Genomic DNA, 27,383 nt, shown 5'->3' with positions numbered 1-27,383 from the left:
AGCTTAGCCTGCAGCTAGATAGTGGGCGGGGCAAGAGGCTCAGAAGGGACCCTCCCTAGTTTCTCAGGCAGTAAAGGAGATGTGGGGAGGATTGTACTTTCAGACCTGCAAGATTCTGTCAATGTAGCTTTCCAATTTGAAAATGTTTGACCGACAGGAAGCTCTGGCGTGGGCTGGTCCATGAAGTCACGAAGAGTCGGAAGCAACTAAATGAATAAACAACAAGCTTTCCAATAAAGTAAAATTAGCTCATCTGGTTGTGTTTCCTATCTGGTTTGCCCTGCATGGGCAATATCAATCTTGCAAGTCTGAAAGTACATTCTCCCCCGCCCCCCATCTCTTTGCCCTGCCCGCTATCCAGCTGTGGGCTATGCTCCCTCTTATCTGACCATTCCCTAAGCAGCATCTCATTGCCCATCTCTCAAGGTCTTTCCCATATTCCATTACAACCAGTCAGGAAGTATTTCTGGAGAAGTTTCAATGGTGAAACTTTGAAACTTCTCCAGAAATTTCATCCAGTTCCATACCCCATATGGTATGGAATGAACCCTGAAGTCTCACTTTTACAAATGTTCTTGGAAAACATTTGAATCAAATAGGCTTTTTGTTTGGTGCTGTTAGCGTTTTGTTAGAGCATCAATATTTATTTATTTGCTTGCTTGCTTGCTTGTTAATTAATTTATTTGTTTGATTTATATTGCTGCCCATCTCAAACCAGTGACTCTGGTCAGCTAATATGGTGTTCTCCAGATGTGTTGGGGCAGCAGCTATCAGAGTTCCCAGCTAGGATAGCTAGTTGCAGATCCATCACATCTGAAGGGTATCATGTTGAAGAAGGCTATTGTGAGTTCCTTGAGAGGAGTCCCCAACTGAGTCCTATTCTATATTATAAGTCACAAGTGAATATATGGATCAGATGATGATTGTCTGAAGACTTCTTTAGTATGTCTAGATAAACGTACAGTCTCCTTCAAATTGAGCTCAGCTCCTGGTGATTTCACAGATAAATCCATCTGGTTTTCTTGAGGACCAAAATACTAACCAGGCCTGACTCTCCTTAACTTTTTGAGATTAGCCCAGGTTATATAGATGTCTACAGGCAAATACCTGGAAATAACAAGCTAAGTTGTTCTGTAGGGAACATTCAGAGGTATAGCAAATGATGTTGCCTGCAGGAAGACCCAGTTTCTGTCTCTGTTTTCTCCAATTACTAGGATCGGATAGCAGACGATACGAAAAATCTCTGCTCAAGGTCTTTCTCCTTATAGCATCTACTAATTGAAGTAAACCCTAGTGAACCATGTTGCAAATGACAAGCCCAGAAATGTGCACAAACACAGTTTTTGCTATTTTTATAGGAGGGGGAAGATGTATTATCGAGGAGGGAGACCAACATTGATTAGCTGGGACAATCTCTGTGCTCATTTATTGTCCAGGAAGGACAAATATTAATGGGTTGTCAGGCCTCGCTGAGTACCAGAACCTGGTAAACAAGTAAATGTGCCCATTCCCCTGGTGTCCTGTTATTGCTACAAGAGATGTACAGGGTAGTCAATCTCTGCTTCATTTCAGTTTTGAAATCCGAAGACTGGAGTGATGGAAAGGCTGGTCATCAGACAACATCCTGGAAGGATAGCATTGATCTCTGCCAAGTTCCGCAAATTGGCTGGAGCCATGCGGAAATAACATAGCTAATAACATTATATCCAAATGATAGCAATAATATCTCTCCGAAATATAAAGTGCAAGGACCTCATTACTATTGTTGTTGTTTTAATCTAACTGCATTCCTCTTCTGCCTCATTAATATGGCAGCACTGGCTTTTATAAATTTGTTGCCTTTTTAATGAATATATGGTTCTCCCCTGGTGTTCCAATTAGCCTTTAAATGAGATTTTCTTTCCCCCCTTCCTTTTTTAAATGAGCAGGAGTCATGCTGGCAGTGGGGGGGGGATGGTTATTCTTATTTGTGTCTGTAGCAACTTGCTTTTTCCTAAGCATCAAAGAGATTTCTCTTTCTCCCAGCTTCAGAGGCTATTTCTCGCCAAGGGAATTTTTTTTTCTTCTTGCGCTGATCACGTGGAAGCTTCCAAAATTGAAAAATCAGGGGAACGTGCAACTCCCCCTGCCCAGCTTTTTTAGCTCCCCTCCCCTGCAGCCAAAATGGCAAGGGGGGAAAAACATTTTTGTCTCGTCCTAATTGCCTTCCTGCTCAGTAGGTGCAAGTCAATTAGTGCTTGACTTAAGTTGCAGCATGGCTGGCTGGGGAATTCTGGGAGTTGGAGTCCACACATCTTCAAGTTGCCAAGGTTGAGAATCACTGATCTACGTGTTCTTTTCTCTTTGGATTAGCGCTCTTGGTACAGGAAGCCTGGGAAAGAGACCATGTTAGTCCTGTTCTTAAGACTAGCTTAACACATGCGAGTTTATCAATACACAGGCATATTTCCTGCCTGGATATATATTTTTGATCTGTTCAGCTGAGCAGGTGGTCATTTCATCCTTGTCTTTCATCACTTGTCTCTTTCTTCTGCCAGTTCGTGGAGCCACTGATAGTCTCCATGAACTTGTTCAATCTGGTTGTAAAGCCATTCAGATGAGTGGCCTTCACTATAACTTCTGGTAGCCAATATGTGGTGTGAAGAAGTCCTTCCTTAACAGCTTCTCGGTCTGCTATCTTTACACTTGTATAATTTTATAACCTCTGTTAACAACCCTTCCTCACAAGCTAAACATGGACAGCTTTCCTCATTTACTCTCTTGATGGCCTTTTAATGATTTAAAGAAATGGTTTTTGGCATCTTCTGCAGCTCTCCAAGATCATCAGTAACCCTTGGGTTGGGATAAGCATAATTGTACGTATAAGTTAATTACTGAGTCGTAGTCACTAAAGTCAGTGAGGGATTGTTCCTTCAGATTCAACCTCCACCTGTGTTTGCTTAAGAACCAAATAAAATTGTTAGACTAGTTAGACCAGCAAGAGAATCGTACTTCCTTGAAAAAGAGTAGAATGCCTGTGTATTGGCGGTGAAGGGAACTGTGCATCGTTTTGTCAAGAAAACAGGCCTTTCCATGTGCTGATTCTTAATGTCCGTGGCTTCCCCTCCTTGCCTAACAATGATAAATGGAGTTATAATATTGGCTGTTGAACCATAAGCCACAGATAAATGTGCTTCTGAGAACTTCCATTAAGTCCCTAAATGCATTATATATATTTGGTTTAGAAACCTAATATTTAATATTGGTATGTTCTCTAGTGGTTTCCTTTATTCCTCTTGATAATCTATTCCCACTTCCTTTCCTTTTTAAGTTCCTCAACTCGTTAAATCTTTTATACTGCAAGTGATTTCCTGTTCTAAGCAAAATAAAAGATGTACAGCTGATCTTTTTTTCCCCCTTTCCCTGCTTTTTTTTGGGGGGGGGCAATATCTGATTCTTCCTTCTTGCACAACCAAAGTATGGGGTTTCCTGTTTAAACAGGAACAGACCAAAGCAAAAATTGGAAGTAAACATTCCTTCACATGATGAATTTTAAGGCTGCTTTTGGTTGGAAGTGCTAAGCATCTTGAGGACTATAAAATGCCTGTAGAAGGTAGCACAACAAATGAGGCTGGAATGGCATTTCCTGCACACCACAGCAGATGCCTACAAGGTTTGCACACGCACAAGTTCTCAACACCTTCCATTTGCTCCTAAAATGGGGCTCCAACACATCCTGCCCCAAACTCACCTTTGCATGTAGCTGGAGTAGAACAGGCTGCAAATTGTGACCAAGTAGCCTTTGTACAATCAAGGATCACTCTTTTCTACAGAATCTTACAATCAGAGAATGAATTGGCTGAAAGGGACCTTGTAAGTAATCTGCTCAGGGCAGAAGTCCATTAAACTACCCCCAAGTAGTTGCCATTAAGACTCCACTTGAAAGCCTAAAGCAAAGTCCATCAGTGATCACCCAGGCTGTTGCTTAATCACTCTTACTGATTTCTTACATTAGAAATCCTTCTAACGTTTAGCTGGAATCTTCTTTCTCTTCATTTCAACTTCCTGATCCTTGTCTTGCTCTCAGTTTTGATAGGGAATAAATTTACCCCATCTTGTATGCAACAGCTTTTTAGATCATGGTTAACCACTATCACGTATCTCCTTAGTCTTCCTTTCAGAAGCCAGACCTGTCCAGATCCTTCAACCATTTCCCATAGGCCTTAACGTCCAGACTTCTTTACCTTCCTTCTCCCTGTTCCCTTTAAAATATGGTGCCCAGAACAGGACACAGTATTCCACGGAATCTTACTTATTTGTAATTAATTGTTTGGTGCCCAAGACCACCGAAGTGAAGTGGGTAACATCGCAAACCCAGCCAGGCAGCTTTATGACTTCCTCTACCAAGAACATGGTTATGTTTCCCTCTGGATGCTTCTTGCAACAGATGGGAGCCAACATCTTTTTAAGCAATTATTTTACAGGGTAAGATCCAGCAAAGCCTGCTACTGCGTTGCCATTTGCTTTGCAGTGCCTGTATATCATTTTCTTTGATAGGTACCACTGGTCAGCTTCCAGGACCTGCTCAGAAAGGAGACTCCTAGTCTTCCAGTTTCTCCCACTATTCGTAATGTCATTTTGATGAGGACAGAGTCCTTGAAAGCACTGCGCTGTAAGAGGATTCATTATTGCAACAAGTCTATTCTAAGCCAATTTCCATCAGGTTTATTACACCCTGCAAATTCATTACAGTTCAGCTCACCTGTGTCAGAGGCATGTGATGAAGTTATGGCCCTTCTTTAAGAGGGGGTAGGCATAGACGGCTGAGTAACTCTGTTTTAAGACCTCATGTTTTTTCATTTAATATAGTTCTATCTTCATTCTCCCTTACTAATCATCGCCTTAAAAATATAATCTCCATTAAATCCAGTCTGTGCTCCACCACAGAACAAATCAATGCTCTCCTCTGATGGTTCGAGATGGTCCGAGTGTGATGGAAATCTGGGGAATCAATTGCACCCAAGTGGAAAACTTTTTTTTTTCCTTCTTCTTTGGCAAGATTAGTTCATTTTCTCATGACACAGCAGCTTTGTTTCAATTTCGGCCCCCTTCAGAAATAGAGGTGTGAGTGCTAAATCTTCCATGCCTGAACTGCAAAGTACAGAGACCAATGCAAAGTTACATTTCACTTAGACTGACAGGTGGAAAGCCATAATCATGTTCCTCCTTTCCGTTGTGATGTCATGATGAATTTTCAAGATTTAAAATGGATCTAGGAAGGCTACGCTATCAACCAGCAGTGTGTGCCAGTAGCTTAGAACAAACTAGACATCTGCAAGAAATATTGTCCTTCCACATCTCACAGGGATTTCAAGATATGTAATGAGAGCTGAAGTCCAGAACTTATGAAGAACACCAAGTTATCTATTCTGGACCTAAATGATCCTCATAGACTTTGTTGCTTGTACTGAGATCTAGACCCCAGCTTTGTTTTGGGCTGAATGAGAGCAACTGGTGTTTAGTGTGATGTGAAATAGGGATATGTGATGAGATTGTGCCTTCCTGGTGCCATCCTGATTTGGTGTTGTATCCTATCTCTTGCAAATCCACAAACGTTTAAAAAGAAGAGCAACCAATCTCTGGGGTGACGATGGGGCAAACAGACCATGATTTCTTTGGTTTTCTGAAAGATTGGCTGTGGATTGTTTCTAGCTAGTTCAGAACAATGTGGTTAAGATAGACTCTAGATGCCCTTCAGAACTCCGGTCTTACAAGTGGGGGGTCCCAGTCTGGAAGCAGAATGAAATGACAAGCAGTTAATATATTTATGTGCTGTTGAATCCACCCTGGAGTTTCAAATAATACAATAAAAGGTGAGATCAACAATACAATAAGAATTGACCCTGGTTGGTATCCTAATAAACCATGTCCTCCTTCAAGATATTTCATTCCATTCCCTCTCCAATCCAATGTCCTAGTTTTCATCAATATTACGTATTATGCAGCCACTGAACACACTCATCGTGCTGCTTGGCTCTTCTGTCTTCTCCCTGTTAGGAATTTATTTAAAAGTCCAAAAATCTGCTGCTAGCTCTGTCTTCTGCATAGATCACGAAACCATAGCTGTGGTCTCCAACTCTTGCTGCCAACCTGTGACTTTTAGTCACATTTATTATATTTAATCAACGGCATTAAATTTGAATTAAGTCAAATACAGCTTCCAGTTAAGCCAATAACATCCCGATTGGGCTTTGCAGCCTGTGATACATCATTTAAAAGCCTGGCACAGATGGCATGTCCTTGCTGTTGATGGAACCAGATTTGAAGTCCAGAAGTTGATGTACTGAGAAACAAGAAAACTCATGCCTTTGCGACTTACAGGGTAGAGCAACTTTTCCTTTGCTTTGAACCTTGTGATCATGACTATCTGAACACCTTTCCCTGTTTTTTGATTGACTGATTATGTGCCATCAAGTTGTTGACTCTTTGCGACCACATAGATATTCTCCATGACCGCCTGTCCCTAATCTGGTCTTTCAGGTCTTCCAAGATGCCCCCATTGCCCCTTGAATTGAGTCCATCTACCTTGCTCCTGATTGTCCCCTTCTCTTTTCCCTTCCACCCTTCCCACCATTAGAGCCTTCTCCAGAGAGCTGGGTCTTCGCATAATGTGCCCAAAGTAGGATAATTTAAGCCTGGTCATTTGTGCCTCAAGTGAGGACTCTGGGTTGAATTGTTCAATGATCCATCAGTTTGTTTTCTTGGCTGTCCATGGTCTTCTCAGGAGTCTTCTCCAACACCAGAGTTCAAAGGAGTCAATACTCTTCCTATCCTGCTTCTTCGAAGTCCAACTTTCACTTCCGTAAAGTGTCACAGGGAATACTGTGGCTTGCACAATTCTGATCTTTGTAGGTATAGACTCATCATGGCATTTGAATACCTTTTCCCTGTTTTAGGCATGCATTTTTCTTCTGTTCCAGCTCCAAGCTCTCTAAACAACCCTCAGAGGCAATCCTTGTAAGGGGAGATGTCTGTTTCCTTCTTAACCAGAGCTTCAATACTGCAAAACAGCTTGCTCTCCCTTTCCGGGGAGCAGAAGTCAGCATCTAATCAGGTTTCACTCCTTTGTTGTAGCTATTGATCCTCGGCACTGTAAGATGCAAACAGCCAGGGTTGACAGGATTCAGGGCATTTTATCATCAATGGAAAGTAATTATGCTTGGCTGCACCAATATTGGATTGTTAAGCCCCAGGATAATGCGCAAGGTAAAGACATTTAGAGGCAGCGCACCTTGGGATTTGTGTAAATGTGATGGATAGAGTGAGGGAAGGATAGCTGAATTACAGCCCTTGGGGACTGACAGGTGTATGAACAGGGGAGGGAGAAAGGAGGGAATGGTTGGTGATCTTGATGGAGAGAGAAAAAGAGAGAAAGAGAGAGGGAGAGAGAGAATATGCCCTGCTGCGGATGGTTAGCCCCAACATGGACACAAGCCCCTAATTTCCCATTACCACCTCACCTTTGCAGTGTGCTCTGCATCAGGCAGTGGAGCAGGATGGGGACACTCTCTGCACCAGAAATCCCGTGTGGATCCCATCAACCTTTTGACCTGGTTGTGCAGCTTGCTGCATATAATGCATCTTCAAGTCATGATGGTTTGGTCAGGGATGGGAGAAAAGGTTCTACCTTCAGAGGACCTTCAGGATCAGTGCACAAGCAGAACAGGAAGGGGCTGAAGAGCAGCAGATGAATGAAATGCGTAGGGTGGTTCGGGGATAGGACTGCACATTTCAGACAGTGGTAGGCATAAGAAGTGTATCTTTGAGTAGGAAGCACCGATGTATGTGTGTACATATGATCTTGGGTATATGTGGTTATGAGATTCTCCAGTGGGGATGGAAGAATGGGCATTTAAAACCCATTACCCCACTAGGTTTTAGAGAAAGGCTCTTTCCAACGTACTTGGCCTTTTGTCTTCTATCTGTTTAGTTCTGTAAAGAAAATGATTGGAGCATTGTGACAATTGGGCTCCCTGGGTCATCTGAACCTGGAAGTGCTGTCTGGAAGCCCATTTACCCTACTTTGAAATGATGGTTTGTGACTATGTCATCAGTGGTCTACCCTGTCATCCAAACACAGCAGTAACAAAGAACACATCTTTCCTTTGCACATTTGGGGCCTCCTGGTCCTGTGAAATGTAAATAGGCAAGTGCCTCTTATAAACTTGGAACTTGGATTTACTCAGTGGGCTAGGCTGAAAGGTGTTTTCGTCCAATAATGGTTTAGGTGCCGTGTGTTTTGTTTTCTGTTCTGGGCTGTGTCTTCGTTGTTATTAAATACATCAGTTGCAGATCCTACCCAATATTTATTATTTAGTCTTTGGGCGTAGCAAAGAAGTTGTGCTTCTTAGTCTTGTAGTCATTAAAGCGAAGAAGGGGGCATTTCAGAGGACAAGCATGCAAAGCATGTGATTTCAAAAGAATAAAGCAGTGTCCCTTTAAAAATACCAGTCTGAAGTTCTCTTTCACTCACACTTTAAAAACTTCCAGATGGATAAACAACCACACTTCTTATTGACTTAAGAAATTGGCTAACTTCTGCATAATCAAATACAAGAAGTAGCTAGTGTTGGTTAAAGTATGTTCTGCAGAATATGAGCGCCTGTAAAAATAGGACAACTGTGTGTGTCTTGTTCTTTTTCACCACGCATCGCACACGCAAAGCTCCACAAACCTTTATTGAGGATTCAGTGCTTCACCCCAATCAGTGGTGTGGTGGACCAGGAGTGGAGATACTCAGATTCTGGTCCACCTTCAGCTACCAAAGTTCACTGGGTGATTTTGAGCCCACAACGCTCTCTCCGTCCAATTTAATTTACAGAGCGATTATTGTGGGGGGAAGTGGGAGGAGGAAGTGTTGTGTATACCATCTTGAGCTTCTGAATGTCGGGCTGGATGTAAATCGAATAAGTAAATAAAGAATGCTCAAAGTCATTGAGAATTGGATGGCATATATGTTTAATAAATTATATTATTGATGGTGCCCTGCAACGGCAGAGTGACTAAAGCAATCCAAACAGCTGCTCTGCAGAATTCCCTGCTTGAAGCTCCTCAGAACATCCAAAGGCAGCGTTGTTGAGTCATCTGGATCAGGATTTGCACAAAGGATCTGAGAAAATGCATTTGAACAGACCACTTTTAGGAGCCAAGAGGGCTTCTGAATCACTCCCTGAAGTACTAGGATGGCCAAGTCCTGGTAGGACCAGTAGGAGGGTCTCAGCATTCTTCATGAAGATTCATGAACAGCAACCACAGCTGTCTGGCTCTCCATCTTTCCATTTGTTGTTGTTGTTTGGTGGTCTTGAAAGATTTAAGAAACAAAACTGCCTGAGTTGTGATGGGAGAAACTCCTGTCTCTTCACCTGGATACGATGTCTGCTAGCTGATCTCCAGCTCTGATCCCAGAAACCAAGTAAGCAGATTCAAGGCAATCTCCTTTCTTTATTGTTATTTGTGCTGAGCAAATCTCAGTCCTGTAAAACACACAAAAAACTGAGCCATTTTTTTTTCTCTAGCTAGGAAATTTTGGAAACGGTTTGTTAGTGCAAAGGACTGCCTAATGACCCAATCATGGTAAGCAATTCTCAGGGGAGGACCATTTTCAGTCCCCAGTCTGGCCATAAAAACTGAGAACTGTACAGGTAGTCCTCGACTTATGATCACAATTGGGACTGGAATTTCCACTGTAAGTCGTTGTGGTCATAAGTCAAGTCACCAAGTGACCGGACCTGATTTTACTACCATTTTTACAGTGGTCGTTAAGCAGATCACCACTGTTGTTAAGCAAATCTTCTTAAGCAAATCCAGCTTCCCCAATGGACATTTTTTGCCAGGAAACGGGGGGGGGGGGGGATCACAAAACATGATCACGTGACTATGGGACGCTGCAACTGGTCATAAATGCTAGCTAGTTGCCAAGTGCCCAAAATGCAATCATGTGACGTTGGGGTGTGTGTGACATTTTGCGATGCTCAGAAGTGCTTTACAGGGTGTAAAGCACCCATTCTGAGGCTGTCATAACTTCGGATCATTAAACGAATAGTCATAAGTCGAGGACTACCTGTATTGGCTTTTTATTGACTACAGAAGTTTAATTTCTTCAGCAAGGGCATCATTTCCATCACCTGGGCCTCTTGGCATGCATTGGATACTTCCACCTGGCCCTCAAAGAAACCTCACATTGATGCTCCCCTGAAACACAGAATTAATTGTCTTTATAGGTGCTCACTGGCCATTATTTCTGCATTCACATCCAGCACTCAGAAGAATTAGAATACAAACAGCAGAAACAGTTAAAAGTTGGAGGCAGTTTTAGGCTCTAAGAGAGAAGGTCTGTAGAGTCTGGTTGTGAAATAGGGCAAGTTCAGATGCTGCACCAGATAGGTGCTTCCATGAACGAGCGTTCTGATGTCAGGCTGAGTCACATTTTCTCAGAACCTGGTGCCTCTGGGTTGATTTGAACTCACAGATGTCTCTGCAATGGCCCAAGTTGACTGTGCTGAGCGCAAGGAACTCGTTTTCAGCCAGGGCCCCATTTTTGCAACACCTGAGTTGGGTGGCAGTAGCATCCCCAGAAAGGGCAGGTCCAAATATAGGTTTCGAATTTATTTTTAGGCAGTTAGTTTCTGTTTAAATCAAAAACAGGTTCATTCACTCTTCTAAACTTAATACGTCTGTTTTACTGTTTTAAACAAAAAAGGGAAGTTGGGTGGGGTTTTAAGGTTTCTTCCCCTCCCCGCCCACTTGGAGGTAAGCTATGATTTACAAACCATGATTACTGTAAAGACAAAGCTTTGCACAATGTGTGAATTGAGACTCTCCGCTATGCATATGTTCAACGGACTTCTCTAGTTAACCTCTCTAGAAGTTTAACAGGTCTAAGTAGCCTTAAGGTTTTAAGAAGGCATTAAGAAACTGCTACAGGTGGGAGAACATTTGCCCTTTGTACATATGTCTGTCTGTCTCTATTTTTTGCAATGTGTCAGTCTGTCTGACCATCTTAACCCCCCCCCCCCAGAGAAAGCCTCCTGAGTCAATACATCCTATACGTGCATATATATTAAATGTACAGAAAAGGTGGGGGGAGTATGTAATTGTATTTGCCATATCCAACACCAAAGTAGTTATTTCTTTTTATTGGGAAAATTGTTAGATTTGATGGCAGTATGTAATTAGTAGCTTGCCAGCCCTAATTACAAGGCTGTGCTCCAGCAGAACTGCTGGAGCACCCTGGTACTTATGGCGCACCACGAAACAAGAGCTTGGAAAGAGGCCAGGTTGCTGGATCTTCATATATTTGTCATGGTGAAAGACTGTTGCTGTGATAGCTTTTGTGGTGATGAGAGTGGGAAGTAGGAGCTGGGTGTATCGCAAACCAGAAGGCTTTCTTTGTTCAGTGAACCACAATTGCAAACCACAAATTACAGCTTCACAAACTCTAGATTTTAAGGCCGGACTCTCTGTATAAACAGAAGTTTCTTTGTGCGTTAGCAAAATACACACAAAAGGAGAGTGTGTGTGTGTGTGTGTGTGTGTGTGTGTGTTCAGTCCAATGCCAAAGCAGTAGCTTTAGTTAAAGAGGAGAGGGAAGAAATCATCCATCCGGCTGCTTTAATACTTCGTTTAAAGTATAAAACGCAATGGCTCCCAACATCTAGCAATAAGAAATTTTGTTTTTTGATGCGGTTGATGCATTTATCGCCTGACACATCGGAAAAAGATGTAGCAACTACTAAAAAGAAATGTTTTGTAATAGAATAAGGTATGTGCTATTGCAGTATGATCGAACGCATTCCATAGAAACAATCAGAAACAAGAGATGAATATCTTAAGGAAAGAAGGTTGGTTGTTCACAGCTCTGACATTTCATAGCGATTGCCACCCCATCATGCGGCTTGCTCAGATTCTTTCCAAATTGCAAGACGGTCTTTTCAGTTTCTTCTACAATTCCTCAAGCTCCTAGTCCTTCCATCATGGGTTTTATGCACCCTGTTCTCTCTGTCTACACTGCCTCTTAGCCATAATATAATTAGTTTGGATTATTTATTTACTTAATTTGTCCCTGCCCGTCTCCTCCCATCGGGGGACTCTGGGCAGTTATGAGATTTGTGGGTTATTATGAGATTTGTGGGTGTTTGTCTTGGAGATGTAGACCACAGTTGGGCTTATTGACGATGACCAGCTTGCACACAGCTTCTGGCTTTTTCTTGGCTTCTTTTGCTCCCCACCCACATTGGTGCCAGAAAAATATAGCGAACAATGGAGGGAAGTTAAACCAGGAATTGACTGAATATGTTTAGGGTTGCTGTGCTCATCCCCAAGACTGATTCTCTCCAAGAAACGATGGCATGCATTATTGAACCTGTTCATATTGGTCCCCACATGCTTCGTTCCATGGCTTCCCAATTATCCAAATTTAGATTGCATGCTAATTTGGAGGAGTATCATCCCCTCACCTGATTTATATTACCTGTATTAATCACACTTCCATGATGAGAGGGGGCTGCCTTATTGGGTCCTCCTGGTTCCCTACTCCAGCTTTCCTGAATCTGGTGTCCTTCAGATAAATTTAGATGACTACAGCTCCAGAAACCCAGCCTCAGGTGGTCAACAAGGATTCTGTGAACCGTTCTCCCTTTCCAGCACATCCAGTAAACACCAATTGGGAGATGGAGGACTAGTCTGAATGGCAGCTCTCTCCAAGATCTTGGGCATATTTTCTTAATTGGACTCATCCAGTCAAACCTGGGATGCAAGGCGACCTAGAATGTTTTACCGTAACTGATGTCCATGAGGTCAGCACAAATTTTGCATGCTGAAGTTGGCAGATTCAGTCCAATCTAGGATCAAGAGGATATGATAAGGAAGATCACTGCCACAATCTGTTAGAATGAACATTGCCAGAATACATGGATAGATGGACTAATCTCCTATATATCCTGCTTTCTTCATCTAATTAAAGACCCATGGAATTTATTGCATGGCATGGTTTCCCATGGTTAACTTAACAGTAGCATACTGTATTAGTCCCATAAGCTTGGTTTCCACAACACACTAAAAATTAACTAGCCACACAGGCTTGCTTTGTTATTAGCTATTTTATGTTATCATTTCATTTCATTTCACTTCATCTTTCCATGAGAGCTGTTGATCGTTCTCATAAGATTGTATAAATGTTTCAGTTTATTAACTAATTGTTATCAATAGACTGTGTGTTGGATGATGTTTTTTGTTGTCGTTGTTGTTCCCTTTGTTTTCAGGTTAGGGATCATAATAAACTATCTGTTTGTCTATGTAGCCCTATTAGCTTGGTTTGTATAACACACTCAAAAATTAAGTAGACCTACCAGCTGAGTTTGCTATTAGCTAGGTTATATTATGCTATTTTTGTTTTCATAAGAGCTGTTGATTATTATCATACCAGTTACATATTTCGGTTTATTAACCATTACGAACTGATTGTGATTTGGGACGATGTGTTTTTGGACAACCTTTGCTTCATGCTCATGGCCTGTAATTATCTATTTCTCCCTCCCTCTCTGTTAGCTGAGTTTGTACAAGAAGTCATGCATTAAGTAGGCATACCAGCTGGGGTTGCCCAACAGCTGAAATGCAGTTGGTAACTTTGCCTCCTGTCAAGAAAAGCTACCCAGGCAAAAAAAAGTCATCAAGCAATTGTCTTGACCTCCTGTAATGGCATGTGGGAAAGACCTTGGGAGACTGGGCAAAGAGAACCGCCAGATAAGAGACAGCTTAGCCCTCAGCTGGACAGCGGGTGGGGCAAGAGGCTCAGAAGAGACCCTCCCTAGTTTCTCAGACAATAAAGGAGATGTGGGGAGGATTATACTTTCAGACTTGCAAGATTGATGTTGGCCTTGTGGGGTAAACTGGATAGGAATCATGACCAGATGACCCAATTCTACTTTATTGTAAAGCTACATTAACAAAATATTGGAAGCCTGAAAGTACAATCCCACCTCCATCTCCTTTACAGCCCAAGAAGCTAGGGAGGGTCCCTTCTGAGCCTCTTGCCCTACCCACTATCCAGCTGTGGGCTATGCTGTCTCTTATCTGACCATTCCCTTGGCAGCGTCTCTTCATCCAGTCTCCCAAGGTCTTTCCCACATACTATTATACCTGCTTCCCAATCTGGCCTTCAGGATTAGGAAGTTCAAAACCCGATGTGATATTTTCCAATAAAGAATGGCTCGCACAATGAATATCACCCACTCGTCCATTCCTGTGGTACAAGGAAATGTTTGCGTTGATCCACAGGGGGCCCCCCATTAAATATCCTGAGATCAGTGTCTCATCTTTACATCATCCAGAAGGCCCTTTTAGTGGACTGATAATCAGTACGCATTGGGCCAAATTCACTCCCCCGATATCCCTGCCTTTTGATTATCCTTTCCCATGGCATCATTAGGGCACAGGGAAGGCACCACATAAAAACATTTGGCGGCCGTAATATCCAAGCAAATCACTCCACGCTTTGGTGCACCTGTGAAATTGCTCCAAAGGAGGCACATGGTGACCAGGCTCAGTCCAAGATAAGCAACTGTTGTTGTTGTTGTTTAGTAAGCTCATACGGTGTCAGTGAAGGCTATTGTGAATGGCAATGAGTTCTGGAGAAAATGCAAGCTTGGAGCCACAGGGCTCTGCCGAATGAAACATGTCGTTAAAAATCTCTTTATGACGGGGAAAGGAAATTGACTGCTTAACATGAGACGTGTGCACTGTGGTTGCAACCAACGACTTTTTCTTTTAGATTGCCTTCTATTACCTTGCAGATCATTAACGTACCCAGCATGGTTTTGAAATACATCATTTTGGCAGTGGCAGCAAGCTGGGGATGAGTTTCTCTTAATATCTTGCCGTTAGTAATACATATTTCCTCATGCAGGGTGCTAACGTGAAATGCAGTTTTTATTACGATGGACTCCAAAAGAAGCGTGGATGCTTCGTGTTAATGGGCATCACCCGGGCCTCTTGCTGACATCTCTGCCCTAGATATTTGAAGAAGCTGCAACAGCTCTGGGCCCATAAACATTCCTGGGGTAGAAACTTAACGCGTGCGCATTGTGCGCGACTGCATGCATTTATATACCTGTGTCAGAAATCAACAAAACTTGGATTAATGCAGTCGGCCGAAGGCTTTTTCAGTTTCCCGATTTGAGCAAGGCGGTAGCCCAGTTTTGGTGCCTTCAAATATGTGGGGCTGTGGGGCCTAGAATTTCCAGAATTTGGGCCTGCTGGGGGTGGCGCTCCCAACGGACTGGAAGGAAGCCTAGATCGGAAAGGAAGTTTTGCAAGTTTTGCGAAAAACAGAGAGTCCCAGCCCCCCCACAAAATAACTTTGAGGTAGCTGTCTCCCGCTGCATCCCCAATTCCATCCCGCTCTCCGATTCTGCAGGATCAAGGCAGCTACAGGGCGAAGACCGTTCCCTCTTATCCTAACTCCAGATAACAATTGAGCTCTGTTTCCTCCTCCGCACTTAAAGCAAACAAAACATCTTCCACGCTTGGCTTTCCAGCTGCAGATTGCGCATCCGTCGCAATACAATTTACACAGTCAGATAGGCTGGCAGGGTAGCTGGGAACTGTATTAGGCAGGTGGCTGCCTGTTCAAGCACGAATTAATCGAGCACTTATGGGAGAATCTGGCAGGGCCTGGCTGACTCAGGTGACCGCAAATAGCTGCTTGTCCTAAGTACAGGTTTCGGTGCACGGGCCTAATTTCCCACTGCAATGTCAGCATCTTCATCTCGCTCCAACATTTGCATGAAAGCGGGACATAAATCCCTCTTTCTGCTTTGCCACTGTAACCCCCCCAGAAATGCGGGTCTGTGTGGATAGGCAAATTTTTCCCAGTGGAAGAGCTTGTAATGTAGAGACTACGATGCGGAAGGAAGTGCTGTGGGGTGTTCGTGGCTGTTTCTCTGCATCTGTTCATCCTGGTAAGGTGTGATCTTCGCTCACTAAGCTGCCTTGTGGCTTGGATGTGGTATCCATGGTGTTGTGCCATGCTTTGGTTTGGCTTGGCTTGGCTTCTGGCATGGTGCAAAGCCAGTCAAGGGTGAATTAGTTAGCAAACGATGGGTTTCACATGGATCAAACCGACTGTGACTTGGGGTATCGTGGGAGCCCATTCAGTAAGTTGAGTCAATCCAGCCATGGCAGGTTGTAATTTAGGAATGGCCCTTGGTAGGAATCCAGGCTGTTGTGGCTCAGACATCCAACCCTGAATGAATTTCAGAGCCATGTGATTCTGTTACATGTCGTGTAGCCAAATTTTGCTGCATTATATGTAAGATGCATAGCTGATTATTCAATGTGCCTAATTAGTTTCATGTTTAATACTTTCCTACACATACTGTATGTAGTCTGCTTATATTATCAAGTTTTATTATGTACAAGAAAAAGTCCATTATCCATCCATCCCTCTGTCTATCTATCCATCCATCCATTACTCCAACCATCCATTCATCTCTCTATATCTCTCTGCCTATCCATCCATCACCCATCACTCTATATCCATCCATCACTCCATGCATCCATCCATCTCTCTATATCCATCCATCCATCCATCCATTTCTCCCTTCCTCCCTCTCTCACTCTGTATCCATCCATCCATCCTTCCTTCCTTCTCTCCCTCCATCCGTGCTTAGCACACAAGTGTGGACCCAGGCTGGGTCTTCCTTTTCCTTTCCAAACTGTCTCTGCAAGCTTGGCTAGGAGAGGCAAGATCAGCCTGACAATGGGATTGTCAATATATCGTTTTTGTAAGGATATAATTTCTTCCTATGCTTCATTAACTAACCCAAGTAGGGTATGAATTGCTATCTTCCCCCTACTTTCCATGATGGCTTGTTGGTGAGCCTTGAAGGTCCTGCATTAGCGTCTTCCACCACCTGCTTCCATTCTGTCCTCTTCTCCACAACCTTCCAAGCCTTAATGTGCGTATCACCCAAAGGCTGTTGCTTTGGAACAAATCCAAGAAAAGGTGCTTTGAAAATAGAGGAGAAAAAAATTTCCTGCCAGATGCCTGAAAAGAGCAGGCACAGCTAGTGAGGCCCTTCCACTGCAGTATGAAAGAGGAAGCTGTTCTGAAGAACTCTGATCATCCAGAGACAGCATAAATTGCCCAGATGCATAATACCAAAGCATCCTTGGTGTTCCTCAACAGAAGTTTCTTTCTCCATGAAGCAGAGTTCAGCTCAGAGGTCCACCTTATTTCCCTTCTCTTCCTAGTGGAGGGGTTGTTTCTGGATGGGGAAATAAACAGGAGGAACCTTTGACAGAAGGGGAGAGGAAAGACTGAGGTGGATTATGGGGAGTCAACAGCACAAGGAGTATTAAAATAATGAATAGCTAATGGAATCCACTATCCAAATAACAGAATATCTCATGGATGTGTTATAAATACTTAGTAAATTCAATAAACAGTGACAGAAGCCAACTTGATTCGTCATCTGTGCTACCAACACTTCGCACCATACAGATAACGCATATGTTCACTTCCCTCTCTGGTTGGTGCGTTTTGCCATATGTTCAATTCTGTTACGGCTTCTTGGCTTTAACCAACTATTTGTGTTTAAATCTATCTACCTACCTACCTACCTACCTATCTGTTTTCTATCTATGTCATAGTTGCCATTTCTCAATCTGAGCTGATTCCTTCATTTGTCCCTTTCTACTCCTGTGAGATAGGCCACTGAAATTTGGAAATGAATTGCTGTTGCATATGATAAGCTAGGAAGGAAGGAAGGAAGGAAGGAAGGAAGGAAGGAAGGAAGGAAGGAAGGAAGGAAGGAAGGAAGGAAGGAAGGAAGGAAGGAAGGAAGGAGGGAAGGAGGGAGGGAGGGAGGGAGGGAGGGAGGGAGGGAGGGAGGGAGGGAGGGAGGGAGGGAGGGAGGGAAAAGAATCATAGTTCAGTGAAAAAGGGCCTGCATTGCATGCCAAAGATTCCAGATTCAGCCCAGTTAGAAGCGTCAGCAAAATGGGAAACTGCTTCGCACAAAAACATCAAGAATAAATTGAAAACTGCATTTCCCAGACCTCCGAGCAACAGATTTTTCATGCAACAGACCAAATTCTACTGATTTGTGTCATTTGTATGAGACGTAACCCATATTGTTTACACAGTAGTGACACTATTATGCAAATGGTATCCCAAAGACATTCAAAAGTTTGTGCTGTTTGCATAATGGTATATAAATGACATCTGTAGTGTAGTTTGCAACATTTGCGTTGCCGCAGTGAGGTATTCCTCAATGTGCAAGGCTTTGAGTAATGATGGACATTCCCTCCCAACCCCAGTTAGTAGGTTAAAACAAGGTTTCACTGTATGGCTCAGCAATAATGTAGTTTGTCTGATTTTGATTTAGGGTGGGGCATGACCCTGTATGGCTTACGACCTTGTGAGTCAAAACACTGTGGCATGTCCATCAAGCCATGATTGAAAATATCCTGGCTTAACATAAAGTGCAGACCAGACCAGTATGGTTTGTCCAAAAAACCATGGATAAGATAAATTTCAGCATAGGGTTATGTTTTGACCATCTTCATCATTTTTACCAAGTGTGTTTGAAGGACAAAGCGCCAAGTGCGTGAGACCACCATGTTTTTCTGCTTGGGGCCCTTGATGAACTTGCTTGAACAAACACACCCAAGTGGGTGTCCTGCTCTTATGAAAGGAGGAAGGCAAAGGATGCTCCCAATGGTTTTAATTCAGAATGAAGTCATTTCTGTTCCTTTCTGTGACATTATGTGTTGGCTATCACTGACTTCATAAAAAGTTCCAGGATGTTACCTGAAGGTCCAATTCTGGGCAAGTTTACTTGGAAGCCAGCCCAGCTGTATCCATACAGTTAGTGCCCTGATTTATACTTTCTGGACATCTTGATGCTTCTTTTATATTTCCCCTTATTGCAGAAGTCAATCACCCCTATGTATTGGTTGCAGATGTTCTCCCAGTTGCGTGCTTAGACTGCCAGAGTTGAACGTTGACATTTTGTGAATGGTGATGGGCAGGATGGTGCTTCTCTGTGGATCCTCCCTTTCAGGGCCGTTACAAAAGTTACGCAGACGCTAGCCAGCCTTGTAAAAGCTATGCATAAGAACTTTCTGTGAGTTCCTAGACGTCAATGTTTAATCCTCCCCACCCTTTTTTTTTAATGAGTTGCAGACAAAGGTGGCATGATGGTTATTACAAACTTCTGCCTGAAGCCAGCTGTAGGAATTGGTTTGGCACATGGTGAGGGGAAGCAAGCTCTTTATTCTTTCCTTGGCGCATATCTCCCCTCCCTGCAAAGATTTATATTTAAAAAATTCCCCCAATAAAGGCACTTCCTGTATATCCTCCATGGAGGGCAAGGCTGATCGCTTTTGATGTTGGTATTTACAGTTATACTCTCTCTCATCTGGATGTCATCTGCGGCCGCACTTTCCACTCAATCATTCAGTTTTCCTGCAAAACTCATTTTTGCAGCTGTAGGCCCAGGCACTCCCCACACCCCGTCCTCCCCACGTATGTGGGGCAGTCTCTTTAGCAGACAGCAAAGAGGTCATAAAAGAAAGCCCTTGGGGGTCTCCGTGTGTGCTCTTATAAATTTATCCCAAATTAACCCTGATTTGGCATCCAGCTCTCCCCTTCTAAAGCAGAGGTGAAGTCTCTTCAGCATCTGCAATTTCATGAGCATCCCAGCCTATAAATTCAGGGGACCCGGAGTTACCTGGACTCAAGAGCAAAGGTTTCCAGATGTTTTTTACTGCCCAACAGTGACTGGAAGCTGGGAACCGATGATCAGGTACAGATGATTGCTCAAGATAGCTGGGCATGTTGTCAGCATCCTGGTGTAGGGACCGAACTGCAGGTTGTGGACATCTCTTGATTTGGCTGTGGATCCTCACCCACCTGTGCACAACCAACACACAGCACTTGCCTTTTGCCTACTAGTGTGGTTTTGGTTCTGTCGGTCCGGATGCAGCATGAACAGAGACTGTGCCGTGGGAAGAGTGACTGGACATCCCTGCTTCCTTTTTGGAGGAAGCCGGCTGGCCCGAGGCTGGCCCAGGACATAGCACGAACACTGGCACGGAGGGAACCCTTGGGGAGGGACGGGCGTGTGATCCTGAAGCTCAGAATTGTAGCAACGCAGGAAGATTTGGAGAAAGATGATGGCACCAAGCTGCCAACGTTGAACCCATCCGGGGAGAAGCACAGCGACGCCTTCCCCGGCTTGACGCGTTTCAGATACGCGGGTGGCAATTCTGCGGCCGGCCCGGTGGGGGTCCCCAACATCTGGAGGGCACCCAGGCTGGGGGAGGCCAGCGGTCCAGCAAGGACTGCGGCGCACACAGCCATTTCCTCCTGCTCCATGGGTGCAAGAACTTATCGGAGAGGGCCCCCCTTGCGGGCGTCGGTCCCTTTCCAAAGGTCCCCTTTTCACCTCCTCTTCTTGCGCCAACGCCGGCATGCGAGCGTGCCCCCCCCCCCCCAGCGCCGGACACGAGGTTGCAAAACGTTTCTCAAAGCTGCAGGTCGCGGGCGGGCTGGCTCTCGCACCCGCGCCTGTCCTCTCCCCCCGCCCCCCCACACCCCCACACCGCGTCCAGCCCCTTTGGAGCCGGAGAGATCGGCTTCTCTTGGCTGGATTAGTCGCGCCTAGTCTCCCCCCTTCCTCTCCCCCCACCTCTTCCCCCTTTCTCACTCTCCTCGCCCTGCTACATGCATTTTAGTCGCTCGCCGCCGCCGCCGCCGCCTCTCCGGAGCGGCTTTGCTTTAAGAAGGCATTAGCTGGAGCGGGGGGGGGGCGCGGAAGGAGAAAAGGGGGGAGCGAGGACGGATCGCGCCTGGGCGTGTTGCCTCTTTCTCGGAGAAGAACGAGCCAAGCCAAGCCAAGCCAAGCCAAGGAGGCTCGCTCTGCAGTCGGACTGCGACTAACCCCGGAGGCTTGGGGGTTCCAGCGGCTCCCCCCACCGCCTCGCCCCCCCCCCCATTCCTCGCCTCCTTTTTCCATGGTTGGGAATAATGGCCTCCAAGACTTGAACAAAAGGCGAGCGCGGCGGGAAGCGAGGCCAAGCCGAGGGCCGGCGGAGGAGCGGCGGGGCGAGCGCGCGCGCGCCCCGGGCTCGGATGGTGCGGCTGGGGGAGGGCAGAGCCGCGCTCGCTGCCGCCGCCTCCGCCTCCGCCTCCCAGTCCTCGCCCGCCTGCTCTCGTCGGCGGACGCCCCCAGCCGCTTCTCCCTCCAGGCGGCCGCGCCGGCGACTCCTTCCCCCCGGCGATGCTGATCCCGCCGCCCGGCTCCGGGAAAGCGGGGTTCCCGGGCTCGCCAGCCCAGGCGCGCTAGCTCGCCGGCGCTTGCCAGGCGGGGAAGGGCGAGCGTGAAAGCCCGGCGGGGAGAGAGAAGCGGTGGCGGCCCCCGCTCCGGGAAGGGAAACTTTCTTGCTTCGGGCTTGCCTTGGCGAAGGCGGAGGGCCGCCTTCGGGTCTCTCGGCCCCGCGCCCGGGAAGATCGGCGGGCGTCGGAAGCGCGCAAAGAACGCAGAAGTCTCCTGCCCTGGGATCGCTCGGGCGGTGGAGCGCGGCGGGGGGCTCCGGGACTGGCGGCTCCCCGGCGGCCGGCTCCCTCGGATGCGCCTCGGCGCCGCTCGCCCTCGCGAGCTCCGAGACTCGAGGCCGGCCGCCGTCCCTACCTTGTGGATTATCGCTTCCCTGCGGCGGCGGCGGCGTCGCCGACTCCCCGAGTGGCCCGCTGCGCTCCTGATCGCCTGGAAGGGCCGCGTGCTCGGACAGCCGCGGGTCCGGCCGGGTGAGTAGCGGAGTGGGCACGTTCTCACGTCCCGAGCGGCGACGCGTTTCTCGGCCGGGAACGGAACGGAAAGGAACGCCGGGGCCGGAGGAGCGTCGCCTTCGGGGCGAGGCGGCTCTCAGCCCTGCGAGCGGCGGCTCTTGCGTGCGGGGTGATGGCCGGACTGGGTGGTGGTGGTGGTGGCGGAGAATCCCCGCGTCGCCTTCGGATGAAAGGGGCAAGCTGGTTTCATCCCCCTTCCCCATTTTCCTCTGGCTTCCGAGGTTCCCTGTAGTTTCTCTCCCGACCTCCCCCGTCTCTTCATTCCCCCTGCTAAAAAGCATTTCGAGTAAATCAGCGCGAGCATTGAATGCGCTTCTTTTTCTTTTTTCTTTAGCGGCGGGGTGGCGCGGGGGGCAGAGAAAGAGGAATTAATGAAGGAATTACGCCCAGTTCGACTGCAGAAGTGGTGTATGAAGGGCACACTTCGTAGCCTCGGGTTCTCGGACGGCGGCGTCTGTGTGTTTCCCTTTCAGCCCTCCATTCTTCGAGAATCCTGAACCGAATGATTTTTTTTCTCTCCTCATTAATTCTCCTCCCCAAAGAGAGGAAATATTAATGATTTGTTGTCTTCGGCGGGGCGGGGAGGGGCGGGATTCAGGCTGTATTTTCCAGAGGTGGGTGCTGCCAAGACTGGACACCGTGCCACCCCACAAAAGGAGGCGATTGGCAGACCCGCGGACGCTTGTGTGTGCGAGAGGGATTTATTCCCTTCAGTAGGTCACTTTGGAATCGAGCCGGGCCCCCTTGATTCACCGCAATTCAACTTCCCGGAAAAAAAGTTTTCTTTGGAAACCCGACGTTTTCGCAAAACTGGAAGCCCGTCGCTGTGGCTGACTTTCTAGGAAGGAGGTCTCCCCCCCGCCCCCCACCACCGCCACGCCCGCAGCCCGCCGACTTACAAATTTGGGTAGCGAGGTCACAGCGAGGAATGGGACGGTTCTGCAAAACGTTTACCTGCGCGCCTGTCCGTGCACAAGTGCGCTGCCAAAGTCTGCGGGTTGAAGTCCTGCTTAGCCGCATTTGGAAGATAGCTAATAAGAAGGAACTGGTTTCAATAGCAAGCCCCATGGCATAACAGGATATTGGGCAGAAATTTAAGAATATTTGGAACTTGAACCGTTGGAGAGGATCCCGTGTAAAACTGGCTTGGAAAAACGGACGTGTTTTGGATGTGGTTTCTGACTTCTTGCTGGAGTGGAAATTGTTGGGGGGGGGGGGGATCCGTGTTTAAATATCAGGTCTCCTTAGAATTTTTTGCTCCTAAAGGAGGGGGGGAACAAGAATTGGAGACGCGGAAGGCAGGAATATAGTCTCCGTGGCAGAGTGTAATAACAGCTGCCGATTTGTAGTTAATAATAAACTGAGATAAATAAACTGCGATAAACTGAAGAAATCATCAGTAAAGGAACAAAGTACCAACAACAACGAAGCATGTATTTCTAACCCTACGACTTCATAAAGTGGCTTTTCATTTTTCTCCCTTATTCTTATCCTTGGTTAGGTGCAGTTCTGTTGTTTATAAACATCCGTAGTAGTTCTGTTGGGCCTTTTTTTCTGTCTTTGGTTTTTTGTTTGTTTAGCAAAAGCAATGTTGTGCTGGATATCTGGACCTATAAGAGTTGTATTCTTCCCGCCCCAAGTTCAAAGGTTTTAGATGAGCCCAAATTGAAACATAGTATCTAGAGTGAGATCTTTTAAGTTAAAGCAGCTGACACTTAGTGTCTTGGTTCCATTTCATTTGTCCATTTCATTTGTCCTTTCTTCCTCCTGGACGGGGTTTTGATTCAGGAAAGGGAAGGAAACACAGTTTGCCTGAGCCTAATTGGTTAGAAATGGTCTTTCGGGAATGGCCCAATGTGACTGGGTTGTCATTTGGCCCAGCAAATGGGTCAAAAACACTCCAAAGATTTGCGGGTCGCAATTTTGGAAGAGAAAAACTCCAGGCCCAGATGGGAAGGGTGACCGTCTCTTCTTCTGACTATCCAGCTCCATTCGGTTCATCTGGCAGCAGCATTTGGGTCAACCAGACCCCCCAAAGGGCATTGGAATACTCTGCTTCACAACCCAGGCAGAAAGATTGGAAGGAAAATGCTGAGTGTTTAGAAGTTTAGGGCAAAAGCAGTCCTCTCTGCAAAACGAAACATTTAAAGAAATAAGCAAGCCATAGATTTCAAAGATATGCTTCATTAGATGGTGCATACGACTGCCAGAATGCTAATTTTTAAAAAGTAGAAGCTAAAGAAAGAGGGGAAATATAGGAAGGTGAGTTTAAAAGGGAAAGGAGAGAATGTTTGCTTCCAGGAATTGTTTAGAGCCACACAGCTTCTTTTCGCACAAATCCTTGGGCGCCATCCTCTTTTTGTCTCTATTATCTGTTCTCAGAAGAAAGTTGATCTCAAGTGAAAGATATTACTCAGCAGCAGAACATGCCTGGCCATCCTCGTGTCTAAAGAGTTAAAGCTCTACTCAGAATTTTACTCCGGTGGTTTGTGTGTATGCATTAAATCCGATTTGCTCTGGTGTAGACTTAGAAGGCAAAGGGGGTTAACTGCTTACAAATGCTAAACTCCTCTGCTCCCCACCACCTCCTGGTGTCCCTGATCGGTTTTTCTAAACAACCAGAATAAAACCCTCAACCTGTTTTGTTAACTTCCTACGAAGAAATAGGCATTTTAAACTTTACTGCTATGAATTTCCATTCAGGGAACTAATGTGATCCATTCAGTTGTACAGATAGTTTGTATGCAGTAAGAGACTTGGGATGTTGGGAAGAAGCTGTTTCTCCTCAATTCGTCTTTGTTTAAATCCAAACGCATCCAGATATTTATTGTCAAAAATCAGAATCTTTTTATTACAAACATAGAAGGAAAGATAATACACTGTGAATTTGCTCACTTTCAACAAAAGAGCAGGAGAGAGAAGCTACTTTACAATTCTCTGGGATATGAAAAGGAGTTTGGGGTTAATGGTAAGCAATTTTGCATGAAAACTACTTTTTGGCCCTGGCTGAATACGAAATGAAGAAAAAAAGAAATCAGGGCTCTCATTTGCAACAAAAGAACCTCGGTGGAATGCAAGATTGATTTATATAAAAACCCGTGATAGAGGAGATGTAGCCAGAAGATTCTTGATTGGTGTCTTAGCCCTGCTAGGAAATAAGTTATTCTCAGCTTTTACCCATCCTTGGATAATGAATTTTGGACAAGGCCTTGGCAGAGAGCCCTCCTCAAGCATTGTTTTTCTCCTGATGCACATCTCCTCTGTCTTCTCAAGAGGTCCAATGTCGTTACCCCTTTGAGATGGGTGTGCAGGTCTTGCCATCACTGTGTTGGTGTTGCAAAGTAGTTCTTTTGTTCTTGCCAGCGGTGGTAGTTGCGATGAGTGTTTGTCAGCTCTGCAATCTCAAAATAATGCATAATGATCATTGTCTCCTTCTCCTCGTAACTCATAAATGATGGGCTGCTTCTCACAACCCTTTGCAGGAGATCCTGTGTTTTTGTGTTCCGCCTTCACATGCAGGGCAGGTGGAGTAAATACCACAGAAAGGGTGTGGTTCCCTTTTTCCCATGCAGAAATGAAGCGTGATGGCTGTGTGGCCGAGACCCAACTTTGCAGATGGCTTTGATAGCATGAGAACCTGCGAAGGCACCGGTGGTGCTTTGTGCTTGTTCCAGTCGCTGGACCATCAAATCAGTCCTGTCCCCATATTTTGCTAGAGGACCTTCTAAAGTGCTGTTGGAAACATGGCCATTTCTGAGCTTTTATAACTGGAAGTGTGAATGATTGAGCAAAAGATACCATCTAGGGACTTATTCAGCCCCTGACTTAGATGCTCCCCAACCCTAAAAGGCCACCCACCATGACTTTTCCTCATGCCATTATGGTTCAAGTGAAGTTTAATGGCTAGCAGAGTAATTCAGAAGCCAAAGATAAGCCACGGATGCTGTGTATCAAAGGTGTTGTGAACTGTCCTTTCATGCTGCGTTTACAAGAGTCCTCCTAAACAGCCAGAATAGTTCCCTGGCTGTAGAAAACCCCACTACCACTTTCAGTTTTTATGTGCCCGTCATCCTGCTGATTGAAAATGAAAAGACTGTGGGGCTTGGTGTTTGCTTCTAGACTGCTTTACAACGCTTCGGCGAGAACCTGTCAATCAGGTATCAGCCTTACGGATCCCTCCAAAACGGCTTCCAAGCCTGAACAATTTCCAGAAATGTTAATGAGAAACACAGTCCTTAGAAAGTGGAAATCGAGAGAATTCTTGGGAAAATATCTGGGCTGTATAGGAAGTAGCTGTGTTCTGAAATGCTTGTGTGGGTAGTTAAATAATTACAGAGGCAGAATAGGGTATGGAATAGTAAGAAAAGCTTCTTTGAGTTACAGTTGTGTGTATGTGGGTGGGTGTGTTTGCCAAAAGCTTGGTACCTTAGCAAGGGTACGGTCTGCTTTTATTTTCTCAGAATTCTCTCAAGATGGCAGAGTGACAAACATCTTAATTCTGTGTGACAGGCTTAGTACCAGGGCTATAAAACATTAAAAGCTTATTCTCCATACCATCTCAGCTGTCATGCCATCGTTTCAGTTTATCAACTCCAGCTAGAGCAAATGGAAAGGAAATCTACAGAACTATTTGTAATAAAACTCGGCCAGTTTTATTATCCCTTATAAGGGCAACACTTTTTAACATCTATTGAAATATTGGCACATAGCTTTTAAGCGTAGTTTGAAGTCTCTGCGGTTTGTTTATGCAGTATGGTGGATTTAATAAATCAACTCGCCAAAACATTCCTCCTCCACCTCCAATCTGGAAATTCAGGATAAAGAAATACATTGCATAGAGACCCTATGATGTTTGTTCAATGTGCACCCCCCCCCCCCAGATATGCTGGACTACAGTCGCTTTCTTCCCCAATCTGAAGAATATTCAAAGTTTTCAATATTTGCATTAAGAAGGAAATGTTGTCTGGTGTTTATATCTATCCGGTGGTGTTGTATTTGGCCTCTTGGTAGACCACCGTCTCAAACAGAAACAAAAATTCTCGGCTATTACAATATAGTAGTCACAGTTAGAGACCCATGCTTCAGAGGTTTAAACCAGCCAATCATCTGAAGGAAGAGCTGTAAAATTTGTGGGCAAAGAGAGGGGGAAGAAAGGACTTTCATTCAACTGCTGATCTTTTTCCAGGAGCATCAATAAACCTTGTTGACAGAAGGAACAGAAATGAGTGTTGGAAAGGTCTTTCTTTTTTTTTTCTTTTTTTTAAAAAAGGGAATTTAGTTTTGTTAAAAAAGACCAGTCTTCCACAGCATTGCTGGTGATACAGAAGTAGCAGACTGACCCCTGCTGGGGCTTGTGACATTGTTAGCTTCCTTTCATTCTTGCTCTTCTTTAGAGGTGTGAAATCTGGCCTTGGCTGACACGAATTTGTTCTCCCAGTCACATTTAAAAGCAAAAAGAGAAAAGAGAGAAAGAAACTGGGTAATTTGTATG

General features: G+C 45.3%; 1 protein-coding gene across 10 annotated transcripts in view; it reads left to right on the top strand.

Annotated features, from left to right (window-relative positions):
- The window catches only part of FBRSL1 (fibrosin like 1), a 529,962-nt gene that overhangs the window by 379,969 nt on the left and 122,610 nt on the right, over nt 1–27,383 (top strand). The window contains exon 1 of one of the 10 annotated variants that reach the window (XM_063315892.1): nt 21,831–21,850. The exons of the other annotated variants lie outside the window; for them this stretch is intronic. The gene's annotated coding sequence lies outside the window, so the exon portion shown is untranslated. Of the gene's footprint in view, nt 1–21,830; nt 21,851–27,383 lie in introns of those variants that run through there. 10 annotated transcript variants of the gene reach the window in all.

This window comes from Candoia aspera, chromosome 15 (genome assembly GCF_035149785.1).
Source record: "Candoia aspera isolate rCanAsp1 chromosome 15, rCanAsp1.hap2, whole genome shotgun sequence".
NCBI lineage: Eukaryota > Metazoa > Chordata > Lepidosauria > Squamata > Boidae > Candoia > Candoia aspera.
The sequence above is the reverse complement of the archived record's forward strand: the minus strand, read 5'-3'. Positions and strand labels throughout refer to the sequence as shown.